Source organism: Tachysurus fulvidraco, chromosome 9 (assembly GCF_022655615.1).
Source record: "Tachysurus fulvidraco isolate hzauxx_2018 chromosome 9, HZAU_PFXX_2.0, whole genome shotgun sequence".
NCBI lineage: Eukaryota > Metazoa > Chordata > Actinopteri > Siluriformes > Bagridae > Tachysurus > Tachysurus fulvidraco.
The window spans coordinates 10,247,387-10,262,442 of NC_062526.1; the positions used below are offsets into that span (position 1 = coordinate 10,247,387).

Below are 15,056 nucleotides of genomic sequence, written 5' to 3' on the forward strand. Positions count from 1 at the left end.
AACATATAATATCAAATGTAATAATATATAATACACAAAATAAAATATCACTATATGCAGATGATATACTTTTTTAGTATTGCTTTTTTTTCAGATGTCCCTCAACCCCTCATTCTTTCAGGAACTCAAATTTATTTGGCATAGTTAAAAACTCAATTATTTGAAATACATTGAATATTTTTATATTATGATAGATATTATGTGTCTCTTAATAGATAAAATAATGTAGCATATCATTTGCTCTGTTATCTTCATCTTCTTTTATTTTCACGCATGCACACACACACCCACACACCCACCCACACACACCCACCCACACCCACACACACACACACACACTTACTGATTATAAAATCAATTGTTTATCATAAAAATGCAGTTCTCTGAATGCTAAAATACATACAGTATTGAGTGCTTAAAAAACAAACAGTATTAGGTTAGAAAACAAATAAAAAATCCTTTTAACCCTACCTAACTGTAAATACTGACATATCAACTTTGACATTTTGTTTCAAAGTAATTTTGTATTGCACTAAAAATGCAGGTCTGGAAATGCAGTCTATTTAGTAGGATAAGACTCTGGATTTGCTGGACTGTGCCAGTATTCTGCTGCGCTTGGACACTCCTGTGTTGGATACCCTTGTGTATGGTGTTGAAAAGCATGTGAAGAATCCATAGTGGTGTATGGTGGAGAAGGTAATAGAGATGGGTCGAATCCTGATGCTGACGCATTTAAGTCTGGAAAGATGTCCGTATAGGAAGGTGGTGGTTCATCTGGATTGGCTGGCTGAGGGTATTCAATTGGGTATACATTTGGGGCTGGACCAAAGGCACCAGCAGGAACAAGGGGAAAGGGAACAAGTGCCGGTTGTAATGTAGAACCCATCTGTAATGATTGGCGTCTGTTCTGACTGGTATTGGATGCTTCATGACTTTGCTGTGGAATGCAATACTGGCCTGTTTGTACAATGACCAGTGGAAATATGATCTCTGGGTCTCTAGCGTAGGGGACATCCAAATACACCTTAAAATATGAAAGAAATGCAGCAAAAATGGATAATATAAGAAAGCACATATTTGAAAATATTAGTACCATTAAGAAAATAGTACAACATCATTACCTTGAGCATGTATTCCACTTTAATAATCTTACAGTTTGTGATGGTTAGATCCAAGTTTAAAGGGATCTTCAGTCTACTGGTGAATGTTTTCTTGGATCTGGATGGAATGGGATCTTCCACAGCTTTGAAAATAGCTTTTATCGAACAGTTTTTTTGAGATTGAGCAATGAACGTCTGCCATTGTTCAAGTTTGAATTTGAGCTTGAGAGCACGAGATGAAGAGTTTTCAATTTGGGTTTCAACCTTGATTCTTTATAGTGGGCTAAAAAAGCTTAAATTATCTCTGGCCTGTTACTGATGACATACATTGTGTAATGTAAAATTACCTGGCATGTAGCCATTTTTGTCAGTAGTTGCTCTTATTGAGACACTTCCAGATGTGAAAACTTTCATCTTTTTATCTACTGACACAGAAAGTGGCCTCTATAAAAGAAAAATCATATTTAAAGGCAGTACACAGAACACTTTAGTCTGTTTATGATAGCCTGTTATTTGGATTTCACTTAATTCATTCATGTTCAGTAACTGCTTTATTCTAGTCAGGGTTAAGATGAACATGAGTATTTACAGGTAATACTGGGTGTGAGGTGAGAATACATCTGGGCAATTTAGTCTCCAGGAATAAAACCAGAAGGACTGAACCAAGGATCCTGAAGCCGTGAGCCAAATAAGCTAAACACTGTACTGCACTTCCATGCTTTGGTTCAACATAATGTAATTTAACATTATAAGCACATAACATTAAATGAGAACTATTTTCAGAAACGTCTGACACAAAGATGAATTCTTTCGTTACAGTTTGAGGGATCTTCCATGATCTACTCAGTTTGGCCTGAAGGACATATGCAATTGCTCCGTGGAATCCTTTAAAAGATAATGGGCTGTTCCTTAATAAAAATAAAAAAATAAAAATAAAAAAGATTAAAAAAGTAATTAACATCTGCATCTTCTACAGGAAGTGGCATATGGGACCATACTTTGAGAAACATGGCTTGCTGTTCTGATTGGCTGAATGGATGACTGCATAAATGAGTGTACAGATGTTCCTATTAAAATGTCAGATCAGTGTATATCCACTGACATTAAGACATAGATCTAGAACATCATCTTTTTTCTATTAACATGAGTATGTAGAGTCAAACAACAAACCATATTTTATATTATCGACATACTATCTCCAGAAGAATATACCTGTGAGGAAGCTGAAATGAAAATGGAAAGGTATGGTATCCTGGCATAACCAAATTGTTGTCTGTAAATTCAAACCAAAATAAAATGAAGTTACCGAAGGCATCACATAAACTAAAATAAAATAAAATCGATTTATTAAGGATTTAATACTTAAATACATATCATACAATAAAGCTACTGCATTTGCATCCTTAATATTTACTATTACATAAACAAACAAATAAAAGAATATGCTCACATTTCTCCCCATTTGATGTTACAAGTATGGCTCCATTTTCTTCTGTAAAGACAAAGACAAAATTGAGCAATTTTTATATCACCTGATTTATTCTAATAAAACAACACACACCACACAATTCCAAAGATAACTGAAGTTCAAAGGCTGCATTTTCTGAGCTGTTTACAGGAAGGGATTCTTTCTTTTAACACTTTCACATCTTGTGAAGACATAACAATAATCAGACATCTAATCTTTTTCTCAGACACACTGATACAAGCAAACAGGATCCAACAGCACATAACTTCTTAAATGCCATAATCTTGTAACCTTTCACTCTGCACTCTTCAATGCCTTAGCCTTAGAACAATTTCTGTAATATTTATTTACTATATACGCTTTCATATAGTATACCACTTGCTGTAAATATGCTAGATCTGCACTTTTGCATGACTGCTACATTTTGCGCTTCTGGTAGATGCCAAACTGCATGTCGTTGCTGTGTACCTGTACAATGCAATGACAATAAAGTTCTTTCTTTCTTTCTTTCTTTCTTTCTTTCTTTCTTTCTTTCCTTCCTTCTTTCTTTCTTTCTTTCTATCTATATATCGAATAAGTGTGCAACACCTTTAGGCAATGCTCTGATAACAGGTATAAAACCATTTTGTCCATACAGTACATAAGTTTATCATGTTTTTATATCACTGTTTCCTCTCATTGAACCATGTAGAAAAGAAAACTTTATAAAAGCAGAACTCTCTCATGTTAGGGACATGTATTACTAATTATTACACAAAATTGCTTGGCACAGAGAAAATTTTATGGCTAAAAAACTGTTGGTGCAATTTCAACAGGCGGTCTGAAAGACATTAAACATACTAGAAAAACCTTTGATCAAAATAAAATTATAACCTGAATCATGATTTATTAATTAAATACACTTTACGTCAGATGACCCCATGACATTAACATGAATAAATACTACTTTCTAAGTAAAAGGGACATATTTATGGCTAAAAAACAGAAAAAATAAAAATAACATCTCCTGACAGTGTCAGGTCCCTTCTATCCGAATCTATTTTAGACAAGAGTGCATATTATTATAGATAGACCTGTGGGGGGGGAAAAACATATAACCACAAAATATATATATTTTTATATTTGCTGAGGAAGTTCAACCTGCCACAGGATCTTCCTAAACAGTTCTACTCTGCCATCATTGAATCCATCCTCTGCACCTCAATTACTGTTTGGTTGAGCTCAGCTACCAAATTTGACCTCAGAAGACTACAGAGGGTAGTGTGGACTGCTGAACCATTGGCACAACTCTCCCCACTCTTCATGACCTGTACTTCTCCAGAGTGAGCAAAAAGGCAAAGTAAATCACTCTGGACCCCTCACATCCAGCACACTCAGTCTTTGAACTGTTGCCATCTGGTCGATGCTACAAAGCCCTGATCATCAGAACGACCAGACATAGGAAGTTTCCTCCCTCAGACAATCCATCTGATGAACAATTAACACACATGGAACACACAACACTATTCTCACACTTTATTTACTTAAAACACATACTATGTATACTTCAGTTGCACATTTCACACCTGTACATGTGTACATACAAGTTTGTCTATATTATTGTTGTTTTGGTGCCTCTGGTACTGGGTACCTTGGCTGTGTGCAAGGCATCATGAAATCTGGTCGCAATGAAGGGCCCAGTGTCAGAAAGCTGGACTTGCGTCCAAGATCATGGGTCTTCCAGCAGGACAATGACCCCAAACGTGATTCAAAAAAGCACCTAAAAATGGATGGCAACAAAGTGCTGGAGAGTTCTGAAGTGGCGAGCAATGAGTCCAGATCTAAATCCCATTGAACACCTATGGAGAGATCTTAAAATGGCTGTTGGGAAAAGGTGTCCTTCCAATATGAGAGAACTGGAGCAGTTTGCAAAGAGTGGTCCAAAATTCCGGGTGAGTGGTGTAAGAAGCTTATTGATGGTTATAGGAAGCGACTGATTTTAGTTATTTTTTCCAAAGGGTGCAACCAAATACTAAGTTAAGGGTGGCAATCATATTTCAAGACTGCCAAAACGTTTGGCCATGACTGTATGCCAGTATTAAATTTAAATAGATGTAGTAAATAAAAAGAATAGGTAAATAGTTATTAAAAAAAAAAGAATGCCACAAAAATTGAAGAAAACAGACTTGTGTCATTTTCAGTTTACTGTTCCAATACAAAACATTATTTGGTATGTGCGGTATGTTTAGTTTGGTATTGAAAAGGAATCTGAATTATGACACACGACTTAATCTGCCAGCCACATTTCTTTCATCTGGGCTGCATCATAGCTTATTTTACAAATTCCTGTCCATTGAATGAGTAAAGCTAAACTACTGTGGTGTTTAAAACTCTTAAGAATTAAGTGACCCACAGGATCCCCTCACAAGAATGTATAGAGAAAATGTGCATATAGGCTTGTTTTCAGCAGCACGTAACATTAAATTGACACCACTAGACCTTGGCACAAAGAGAATTTCTTTTTTTTTCAGTGCGGTCCATTTTCCATGAACGGTCCACTGTGCTGAGCCATGACAGCCATCAAAAGATGCTGGAAAATTTATTTGGTGGAAAAAACAGCATACATTATTTGAATGTAATTTTAATTAACTTAAAATACTAAAAATATTTACAGCTACAGCATGGACTACAGTTGCACATTTTATCCAGAAGTTAAAGTTCTGCAAACAAAATGTCCATGCTGCAATATTTACATGTAGCTGATCCTTTTATCACGATGTGTGCACTATGTAAATCCAAGCCACTATTTTTCACTATAACCTCCTTTGATCGATTAGAGTTTTTTGTGTTGCTGTATGCCATGTTGGACTGTTGCATGCTGAAGGAATGTGTGCTTTAGGATTTCCTCTACTTACTGATTGGTCTGACAAACATTTTGTGTTGTGTAGGTGATTTTCTTTTTTTTGGTACAGGTGTTGGTGGTAGAGTTGGTGATGGTAGTAGGCATACACTGAACTGAGTATTGGTATTGGTCTTATCAGATTCAAATACAATATTAGATTAGACTGTAGTTTAGTGTTTAGGCAGTGCAGAGGGTTCAGGTTCAACTGATGGTATGTAACATATGAAAGCAATGCAGAGTGTTACAGTTGCTAAGGTTTTTACACAGTAGTTTTTATTAAATATGGAATATACTGTCAAGTTTAAACTGCTTATTTTTACATTTATAGCATTTAGCAACCATACTTCTCCAGAGCAACTTACAGGAGTGCTTTGGAGTCATCAAAAGCAGAAATGTAATCAAAAATACATCCTCAACCTTAATCCTAATGTCAGGAATTAGGAGCATTTTTTTTTCTATTATTGCAATTAATTATATAAAATGGTAAACACACATACTACACAAATACTACTAAAATAATAATAAAGAAAGTGAACTAACACAAACCCATAAATGAATACAAAGTAAACTGTAGCATCATGACTACATTTCTAAAATTAGCTGTGTTAATATTCATTTGGCAGCTTGTTCCCAGCTTTGGAAATAATATTGCAAAGCTTTTAGCACTGTGTCTGTTAAGAGTACTTTCTAAATCTCTGTTGACCAACCTGGAAATTGCAATCATGATTTCACTAAAACAAAAATTTTTAAATTTCAGAATTGTTGAACTAGAGGTTTTACATACTACTTCAGTGTAGTATTTCTCACAATGACGTATTTGTCTAAAGGGTTTCAGTCCCAAAACATAAAGCATTTCTAAACCCCATCAAAAGCTGTTAAAAGCTCATTAGAAATCACTATACAGTACTTACCCATGGGGCAGTTGAAAGCTAAATGGATAAACATGGTTTCTGGGCTTAACCACATTGCTGTCTGAAAGTCAAAAACAGAAAGAAAAAAAGAGAAAGAAAAACATTTACATATGATGGAAGACAAAATAAAGCAGCTAATGTGACAACTGAATAGGAAAAGCAGAGAGCAAAAGCATAACAGACAGATATGCTGAAAGTTGCCAATAATTACAAAGCTTTTACTTTAATTTGGTAATAATTTAATGTAAGGAATAATAAAGAAAACACTTACAGATCTCTCCACTCCGATCTAATATCACACGAGATCTTCAGTTCCTGAAAAAAACAACAACACAAAAACATGTACATTTTAATGTTTAATCCTACATGAATTGTATGTCTTTATTAGATTAGGATGGTTAAGATAAAAATGTGTGCATCCTTTTAAGCAAAAAGATTCCAAAAATTTCATTTGGATTGAAAGAAAAAAGAAGCAGGGTGGACCAAAATGAGAAAACTTAATCGTATACTGAAACAAAACATTTATATAATTAGATTAGATTTAACTTTATTGCCATTACACATGTAGAAGTATAAGGCAACGAAATGCAGTAATGTGAAGACTAAAACGTTTTAAAAGCTTTTCGAGATGGAAAAACATTAACTATGTGGAATCAGAACAAACCCTTTTATCACGATGTGTGCACTATGTAAATCCAAGCCACTATTTTTCACTATAACCTCCTTTGATCGATTAGAGTTTTTTGTGTTGCTGTATGCCATGTTGGACTGTTGCATGCTGAAGGAATGTGTGCTTTAGGATTTCCTCTACTTACTGATTGGTCTGACAAACATTTTGTGTTGTGTAGGTGATTTTCTTTTTTTTGGTACAGGTGTTGGTGGTAGAGTTGGTGATGGTAGTAGGCATACACTGAACTGAGTATTGGTATTGGTCTTATCAGATTCAAATACAATATTAGATTAGACTGTAGTTTAGTGTTTAGGCAGTGCAGAGGGTTCAGGTTCAACTGATGGTATGTAACATATGAAAGCAATGCAGAGTGTTACAGTTGCTAAGGTTTTTACACAGTAGTTTTTATTAAATATGGAATATACTGTCAAGTTTAAACTGCTTATTTTTACATTTATAGCATTTAGCAACCATACTTCTCCAGAGCAACTTACAGGAGTGCTTTGGAGTCATCAAAAGCAGAAATGTAATCAAAAATACATCCTCAACCTTAATCCTAATGTCAGGAATTAGGAGCATTTTTTTTTCTATTATTGCAATTAATTATATAAAATGGTAAACACACATACTACACAAATACTACTAAAATAATAAAGAAAGTGAACTAACACAAACCCATAAATGAATACAAAGTAAACTGTAGCATCATGACTACATTTCTAAAATTAGCTGTGTTAATATTCATTTGGCAGCTTGTTCCCAGCTTTGGAAATAATATTGCAAAGCTTTTAGCACTGTGTCTGTTAAGAGTACTTTCTAAATCTCTGTTGACCAACCTGGAAATTGCAATCATGATTTCACTAAAACAAAAATTTTTAAATTTCAGAATTGTTGAACTAGAGGTTTTACATATGATCGCGAATTTTTTGTGACTTTTGTTCCAGAGCGGGCAAAGAAATGGCAGGGAAAACGGATTTCATTACAGGAACTAACCATTTCAAAAAAGAGACTGTGAGAAAACACGACCATAGTCACAAGCATAAAAATGCTCGTGATCATGTTATCGCAGAGAGTGCTCCACAGACTACAGCAATAGCATGTGCAGTTTCTCTCACATGTGAACTGCGTGACGACAAAGAAGAAGGATCTAAACATTAAGTTTAACACAGCCTATATGATCGCATGTGAGGAGCTACCATTCACAAAATTTACCCGTCAGGTGTTACTTTTGAAGAAAAACAGGCTTGATGTGAGCAAAACGTATGACAACGACAACGAGTTTCTAGGATGCATTGCAGATGAGCTAAAAGACCATGCTCTGACAGAGGCCCATACAACTAATTACATCTCCATTATCACTGACTGTGGCACAGACGTTTCTGGGAAAGACAATGTGATTGCATACTGCAGGCACATTTCTGCAGGTGTTGCAGTGAACTGGTTTATTGGTTTAGCTGAGCTTGAACACTGGCATGCACATGGAGTATTAGATAAAATAAAATGCTTGTTTAGTGATGCTAAACAAACTGATCATGATTGGTGGCAGAAGAAAATTACGGCCTTTGGAGCAAATGGGGCTGCCGTTAACATGGGTGTCTCAGGTGGTGTAGGTGCTCTTTTAAGAGAAGAAATAGGAGAGCACATTCTTTCCTTTCATTGTATGCCACATAGACTGGAATTAGCCATGCTGGATGTTCAGAAGTCTGTTCCAGTGATTGAAAATTTCTATGACTTGCTACAGCTAGTATCGAAAACATACCATTTTAGCCCCAAAAGCAAGCACGAGTTGAAAGCCATCGGTATGGAGTTAGGCTGTGCCATACGAATACCTTCTGCAGTGAAAACCCAGCGCTGGTTGGCTCACATTTACCGGGCCCTTTCTGTTTTTCTTGCTTCTGATGTCACTACAGGCCAGGGTCAATATACAGCTGTGCACCTCCAAATGCAACACCTTGCTGCCTCATCCAAAAACACTGAAATAAGAGGAAGAGCAAAGCACATCTCACAACAAATGGAAAAGTTGCCTTTTGTGGTGTAACTTTCTCCATGACCTGTTTGGAGAAATCTCAAAGTTGTGTTACAGTTAAGGAACTTGAAAGGAGGTTTGAAATGATGAAAGAAAACACACAGCACAAAAACACAAAAAGGGAAGAGATCATTCAATGCTTCTCAGTCTTTTGTCATGATTCATGGCCACACTTTTGGACAAAATTAAATTGACACACTGCTGAAATGGTATTGAGACATCTTGCTCAAAAATGGTTGTGACATCAGTGCTGTGCAGGCTGAATGGAGATTGCTAAAGGTCTTGTAAAAGGACATTTCTCAGATAAATCTTATTGCAGCTTGTGGGAAGTCCTACATACAAAAGGGCCCTACTGCACAGATTTTCAGAACGTTTTGCATCTAGTTGAGATAATGCTTGTCCTACCAATTTCGGCTGCTCAGTGTGAATATGACTTTTCAGCTCAAAACAGGATCAAATCTAAAGTACACAATTCACTCCATGTGTCAACACTGGAAGATCTGATCAGAATCAGCACTGAAGGTCCATCACTTGAACAGTTTGATCCAGAACCATGTGTCAAACTGTAGGGCCTATATAGTTTGTAAGTTGGAAAAGACATTAAGTTCCCACATGAATTCAGTTCCCAGAACATTCAAGATAAAAATGCTGAAACTATAAAAAAATAAGTTAATTGTTATGTGGCTCTTAAAAAAAATATTTGGCACCTGGTTTTTCCCTTTATAGGAGTGAATGGCTCCTTAATTGATTTTTTTGTCTGGAGCCCTGCAAAGGCAAAAATGGACAGCTCCCTATTACTGCAAAGCAAATCACTCCTCTCACTGTACCTTGCTTCCTTTTGTCTACTAACAATGCTTGACTAATAGGTAATTGTTGAAAAGGAACAACAAGTAGAAGGTTATAAGATTATGGCATTAACAAATTGTGCATATATATATATATATATATATATATATATATATATATATATATATATATATATATATATATATATATATATATATGAATGTGAAATATTAGGCAGAATGTACAGTAGTGTATATAGATACACATACATTTTAATAGCATTTATAGATTAATCTCTAAAATACTTAATCAGTAACAGCTTTAAACAGTTTATTAGTAATAGTTAAAACTGCCATGCCCTGTGCTGCAATGGTCTAATCAGTTTCAGCATCATGTGTTCGTATCACCACAGTGGTACCTGATTTTTTTATTTATTTCTTTTTCAGCAACAGAATGTAAAAATAAAATAATTAGCTATCTTTATAGTTAGAAAACTATCTAGATGTAAAGTTAATATACTGTAGATAGGTATGGGGATAATTTTACTAAATAATTCCTATTAACCAATTACAAAAACAAAAAATTTTATTTTGGTATGCAAAATTCAACATAATTTGATTTAATCTTGTAATGTCTAAAAGAAAACAAGTCATTATTTTCAGGGTCAGAATTTGAATAAAACATGTAACAGGCATAAAGTTTATGATGTCAGAATTTTGAGATTATGAATCAGTAACTTTGAAATACAAACATTCTGACATACAGCTGCTGTAGAAATGAAAGAAAAAATATGTGTTGCATTTCTTTTCTTTTACAACCTGGTAGAAATGGACTTCAGCAGAATTATCATTTATCACCTGAAATAAAACCTAACTAGCGGGAACAGGAGGCTCACAGACCGCCTACTCACACTGTTCAGGAAGATTAAAGAGCAAACACACACACACACACACACACACACACACACACAGTGAAATATACTGTTTTTGGGTTAAATACAGTACAGACCAAAAGTTTGGACACACCACCTTTTCAACAGGACAATGACCCCAAACACACCTCCAGGCTGTGTAAGGGCTATTTGACCATGAAGGAGAGTGATGGGGTGCTGCGCCAGATGACCTGGCCTCCACAGTCACTGGACCTGAACACAATCGAGATGGTTTGGGGTGAGCTGGACCGCAGAGTGAAGGCAAAAGGGCCAACAAGTGCTAAGCATCTCTGGGAACTCCTTCAAGACTGTTGGAAGACCATTTCAGGTGACTACCTTTTGAAGCTCATCAAGAGAATGCCAAGAGTGTGCAAAGCAGTAATCAAAGCAAAAGGTGGCTACTTTGAAGAACCTAGAATATGACACATTTTCAGTTGTTTCACAGTTTTTTGTTATGTACGTATATAATTCCACATGTGTTAATTCATAGTTTTGATGCCTTCAGTGTGAACCTACAATTTTCATAGTCATGAAAATAAAGAAAACTCTGAATGAGAAGGTGTGTCCAAACTTTTGGTCTGTACTGTATATTCACGGTTTCCTAAAATAGCTGTGCCGTACTTTTAAGCAGTACTTAAAAAAACATGTGAAATAGAGGGAGGTAACGGATTCTGATAACCTGTAATGCCTTATCATATTTGGTGACCGTGCTGTAAGTTTGTTTAATTCAAATATGTAATAATAATAATAATAATAATAATAATAATAATAAGCATCAGCATCTGACTACATTTTTTTAACCTTAATTAATAAATTACTTTCAGGGTAGTTAAAAAAAAGCAATAATGAAAACAGAATGCAAAAGCATTTGAATAGCTTTGTTTTTTTAAGTACTGTAAATGAGTCTTTAGTTCAATGCGCATGCAACTGTTTCTTTGCAGCACGACGGCACGCGCGTTGAATGTAACGTTCACGGCGCTTGGCGCGTTCTCGCAACAAGATTTACGCAAGATTTTGCATGTACTCTGTTTACGTACTGTAGCGGACGTCTCTAGGCGACCTATTTTAAGCTGCATTTTAGCAACAGCGCCCTCTAAGGTCACAACATACGATAGGTCACAGATTTCGGTGTCACACCTGTTCATTGTCATCACTTTATCAGAAATCAGCCACAGTAACATCCGCGGTTTTTATTTCCACCCCAGAGTTCATACAGCGGTTTAACCTGTTATTATATTCAGTATGTGTAACAGCAGTGACTTACCTTTCTTTGAAGGGTCCTGAATGAAATACTGTTTGAGTTTAAAGTATCTTTCATTAGCGCTGTAAGTACGGTGTCGGTCATTCCGCCGCTCGCTCCAGCTCACTTTTGCTTCACCTTTACACTTTATGTAAAGGCTTCCAATCGTAACTTCTTTAGTCACTTCGAAACTGACTCGACCATTAATAACATCGCCGTTTGTGAATGTGTTACTGTTATTAACCGGATCGTAAACGATAGAGTTGTTTTATCGGTGACATTGTAGTATGGCACGCTAACGTAGCCCCAGATCTCCGCCTATAGTGCTAATGAACTGTTAACAACAAAGCCTTACAAACTTCCTTAAGGCTTTCTGTGGAAGGCAATAAGGGCCAAAGAGTCTCTATGGAAACACAAGTCAGTATTCAGTACTCAGGGCTGTAACCATGACTTTTTATTTTTTAAATAATTTTTAATTGGAAAAAACAGAAATGGCACTGTACAAACTCCTTCAAACATGTAAACAATTTAACAACAAAACAGAACATAAATGTGTGTGGATATGTGTAGAAAGAAAGAAAGAAAGAAAGAAAGAAAGAAAGAAAGAAAATCTTTTCCAGAATTGTCATTTATGAACTGAAAATGAAAATGCTGACAGGTACAGGAAAGTGGATAAAAGTTAAACCTATTCAGTAGAATCACCAAAACATGTCTCATTGCATTTCAGGAACAAAATTTTCTATTATTATTTACATTTAAAAAATAAGGAGTGAGTCAGTTTCATCAGGAGAACATTAACACCCATGATTATAATTATAATTATATTATATAGAATTATAATACATTAAATGTGATCATATTAGCCTATACCTATAACTTGTCAATATTCATTTGATTAATGACATATGGCACATGACGTCACCCAACAGCTGATGCCGTAAATGATCATGAACACCACTCATCTGTCAAAACTTTCTCTCTCATAACACTACCTCCACCCTGCCTAACCAATGGACAATAAGATTTGTATATTAAGTAGCTTATTTCTTTCTCCACACTTTGGCTTTTTAACCACTTTGTTGATCTTGTTGATCTACATCGATCTTAGTTCCAGAACTTTTGTTGCTCATCTCTCTACTTCTTTGTGATTTCCAGTCTGGTTTTCTGATTGATATTGCTGATGAGTGGCTTGCATTTTGTGTAATGGCATCTATATTTCTTTTTTTTTTTTTTTTTTTCAGTTGAAGACTTTATAATTTATAAGACCAGTTGAGTTTATAATCAATAATAGTGCTGTGATGGAATATAAGTATCTGGGCACTATTATTGATTATAAACTCAACTGGTCTGCCAACACACTAGCAAGATACTCAAAAGCACAGCAACGGCTCTATTTTTTAAGGAAACTGCGTAGATTTAATGCAGACACAACGACTTTGACATCGTTTTACTTAACTTTTATTCAGAGTGTGGGGTGACTTTCGCCATCCAGGCCTGGGGGGGGAGGTCTTTCTGTCCAGAACAGGAATATGCTGGATAAGGTGACTAAAATGGGCAGAAAAATTACTGGATCTAATGTTAAAAGCATCTCCAATCTTACAGATCAGTATACCCTCAATCTGGCATTGAGGATACTGGATGATCGATCCCACCCACTTTTCCTAGAGTTCTCCTTACTCCCATCTGGATGTAGATTTCGAATGCCACCAACAAAAACTAAACGTGCTATTACATCATTTGTACCGAGGAGCATTCAGTTACTGAACAGATTAGACACAGGTACATAGAATTTTTAAAGAAATATTTTAATTAGCTATTGATTCATTTTTAGATATTGGACTGATTATTGTATGTCACTATCATTGTTGTGTTTGTGTTGTTTGTTTTTTTTGTGTGTGTCTTCTGTGTTTGTGGTGTTGTTGGATGTTGATGTGGCTTCCTTGAGTGCAAAACAAATTTTGGGGCAATAAAGGTTTCAAAATACAATAACTTTAGCCATGCTCTGTGTGGTTGTTGTTGGTAATGTCATTGACAGTTGTTTGGGGGTTTTCTTCACAACTCTCCCAGGGACAGCTCTCTAGTCCTCATGTTGGTTTATCCTTCTAAAGAAAAAATGAAGTCTTCACAGACAGATACACTGGATTTATGCACACTGTCATTAATATCATCAGTGTGTAAATGTACACACAAGATACATTTTAAATACCGACACTAATTAGATGAAACAGAAAAAAGATCATCTGATGTGCTGGGACTGATGGCTAGTGTTGTTCTGTGCTGTATACAATACTACCATGACAAGAATTAAAAAATAATCAGAAGATTAAGGACATAATATTCATTTTATTTTAGCTTGTCTCTAAATTTTTCACAGTTTCTGAATGTCAGTTCTGGACATTCTTTTTGGTGGAGTGCAGAGACTGAACAAAAATAAATGTGGTTGTGGAAAAAAAAGGAAAAAATCCTGCCAGGCATCTGATATTTCAGAGTATTCTAACACTGTAGCTGCAACTTTTCATTCAGATTTTGAGAAGGCCTAGGATATGTTTGAATGAAACTATTTTGATTTAGTTTAATTTTCTTTGTATAGTGCTTTAAACAATGGACATTTTCTCAAAATAGCTTTACAAACATAAAAAGTGAGAATAAAAAGTTTATATTTGTCCTCAATGAACAAGTCTGATGCAAATGTGTCAATAAAAAACAAGGGGCTTTTAAGCAACTTAAAATGTAGGTGTAATTTTTTAAGTAAAGGTGGGGTACAAGATGTTTGAAAAATGCATCAGAAAACTGAGTCGGGCCAACAAACAAAATAAACTTGTAGCCAATTAGCAGAAAGGGGCATGTCTTCTCAATATGCAGCAGAGAGAGTGTTCAGTGTGCATGTCTGACATTAGCAGAAAGCGATTGAAACATTGACATGGCGGATACCTGCCATTACCTCTGCCTCGGGTTTCTAGGTGTCTTCTTCCGCGTGAAACGGAGCTAAACCTTACACGGTACAACACACAGAACTAAAAAAACACACTTGTATTACCATAGT

The 15,056-nt window shown here is 35.6% G+C and overlaps 1 pseudogene; it reads right to left on the reverse strand.

Moving 5' to 3' along the window:
* Positions 1–343: 343 nt before the first annotated feature.
* Positions 344–12,281, reverse strand: LOC113637545 (annotated as a pseudogene).
* Positions 12,282–15,056: the final 2,775 nt, after the last annotated feature.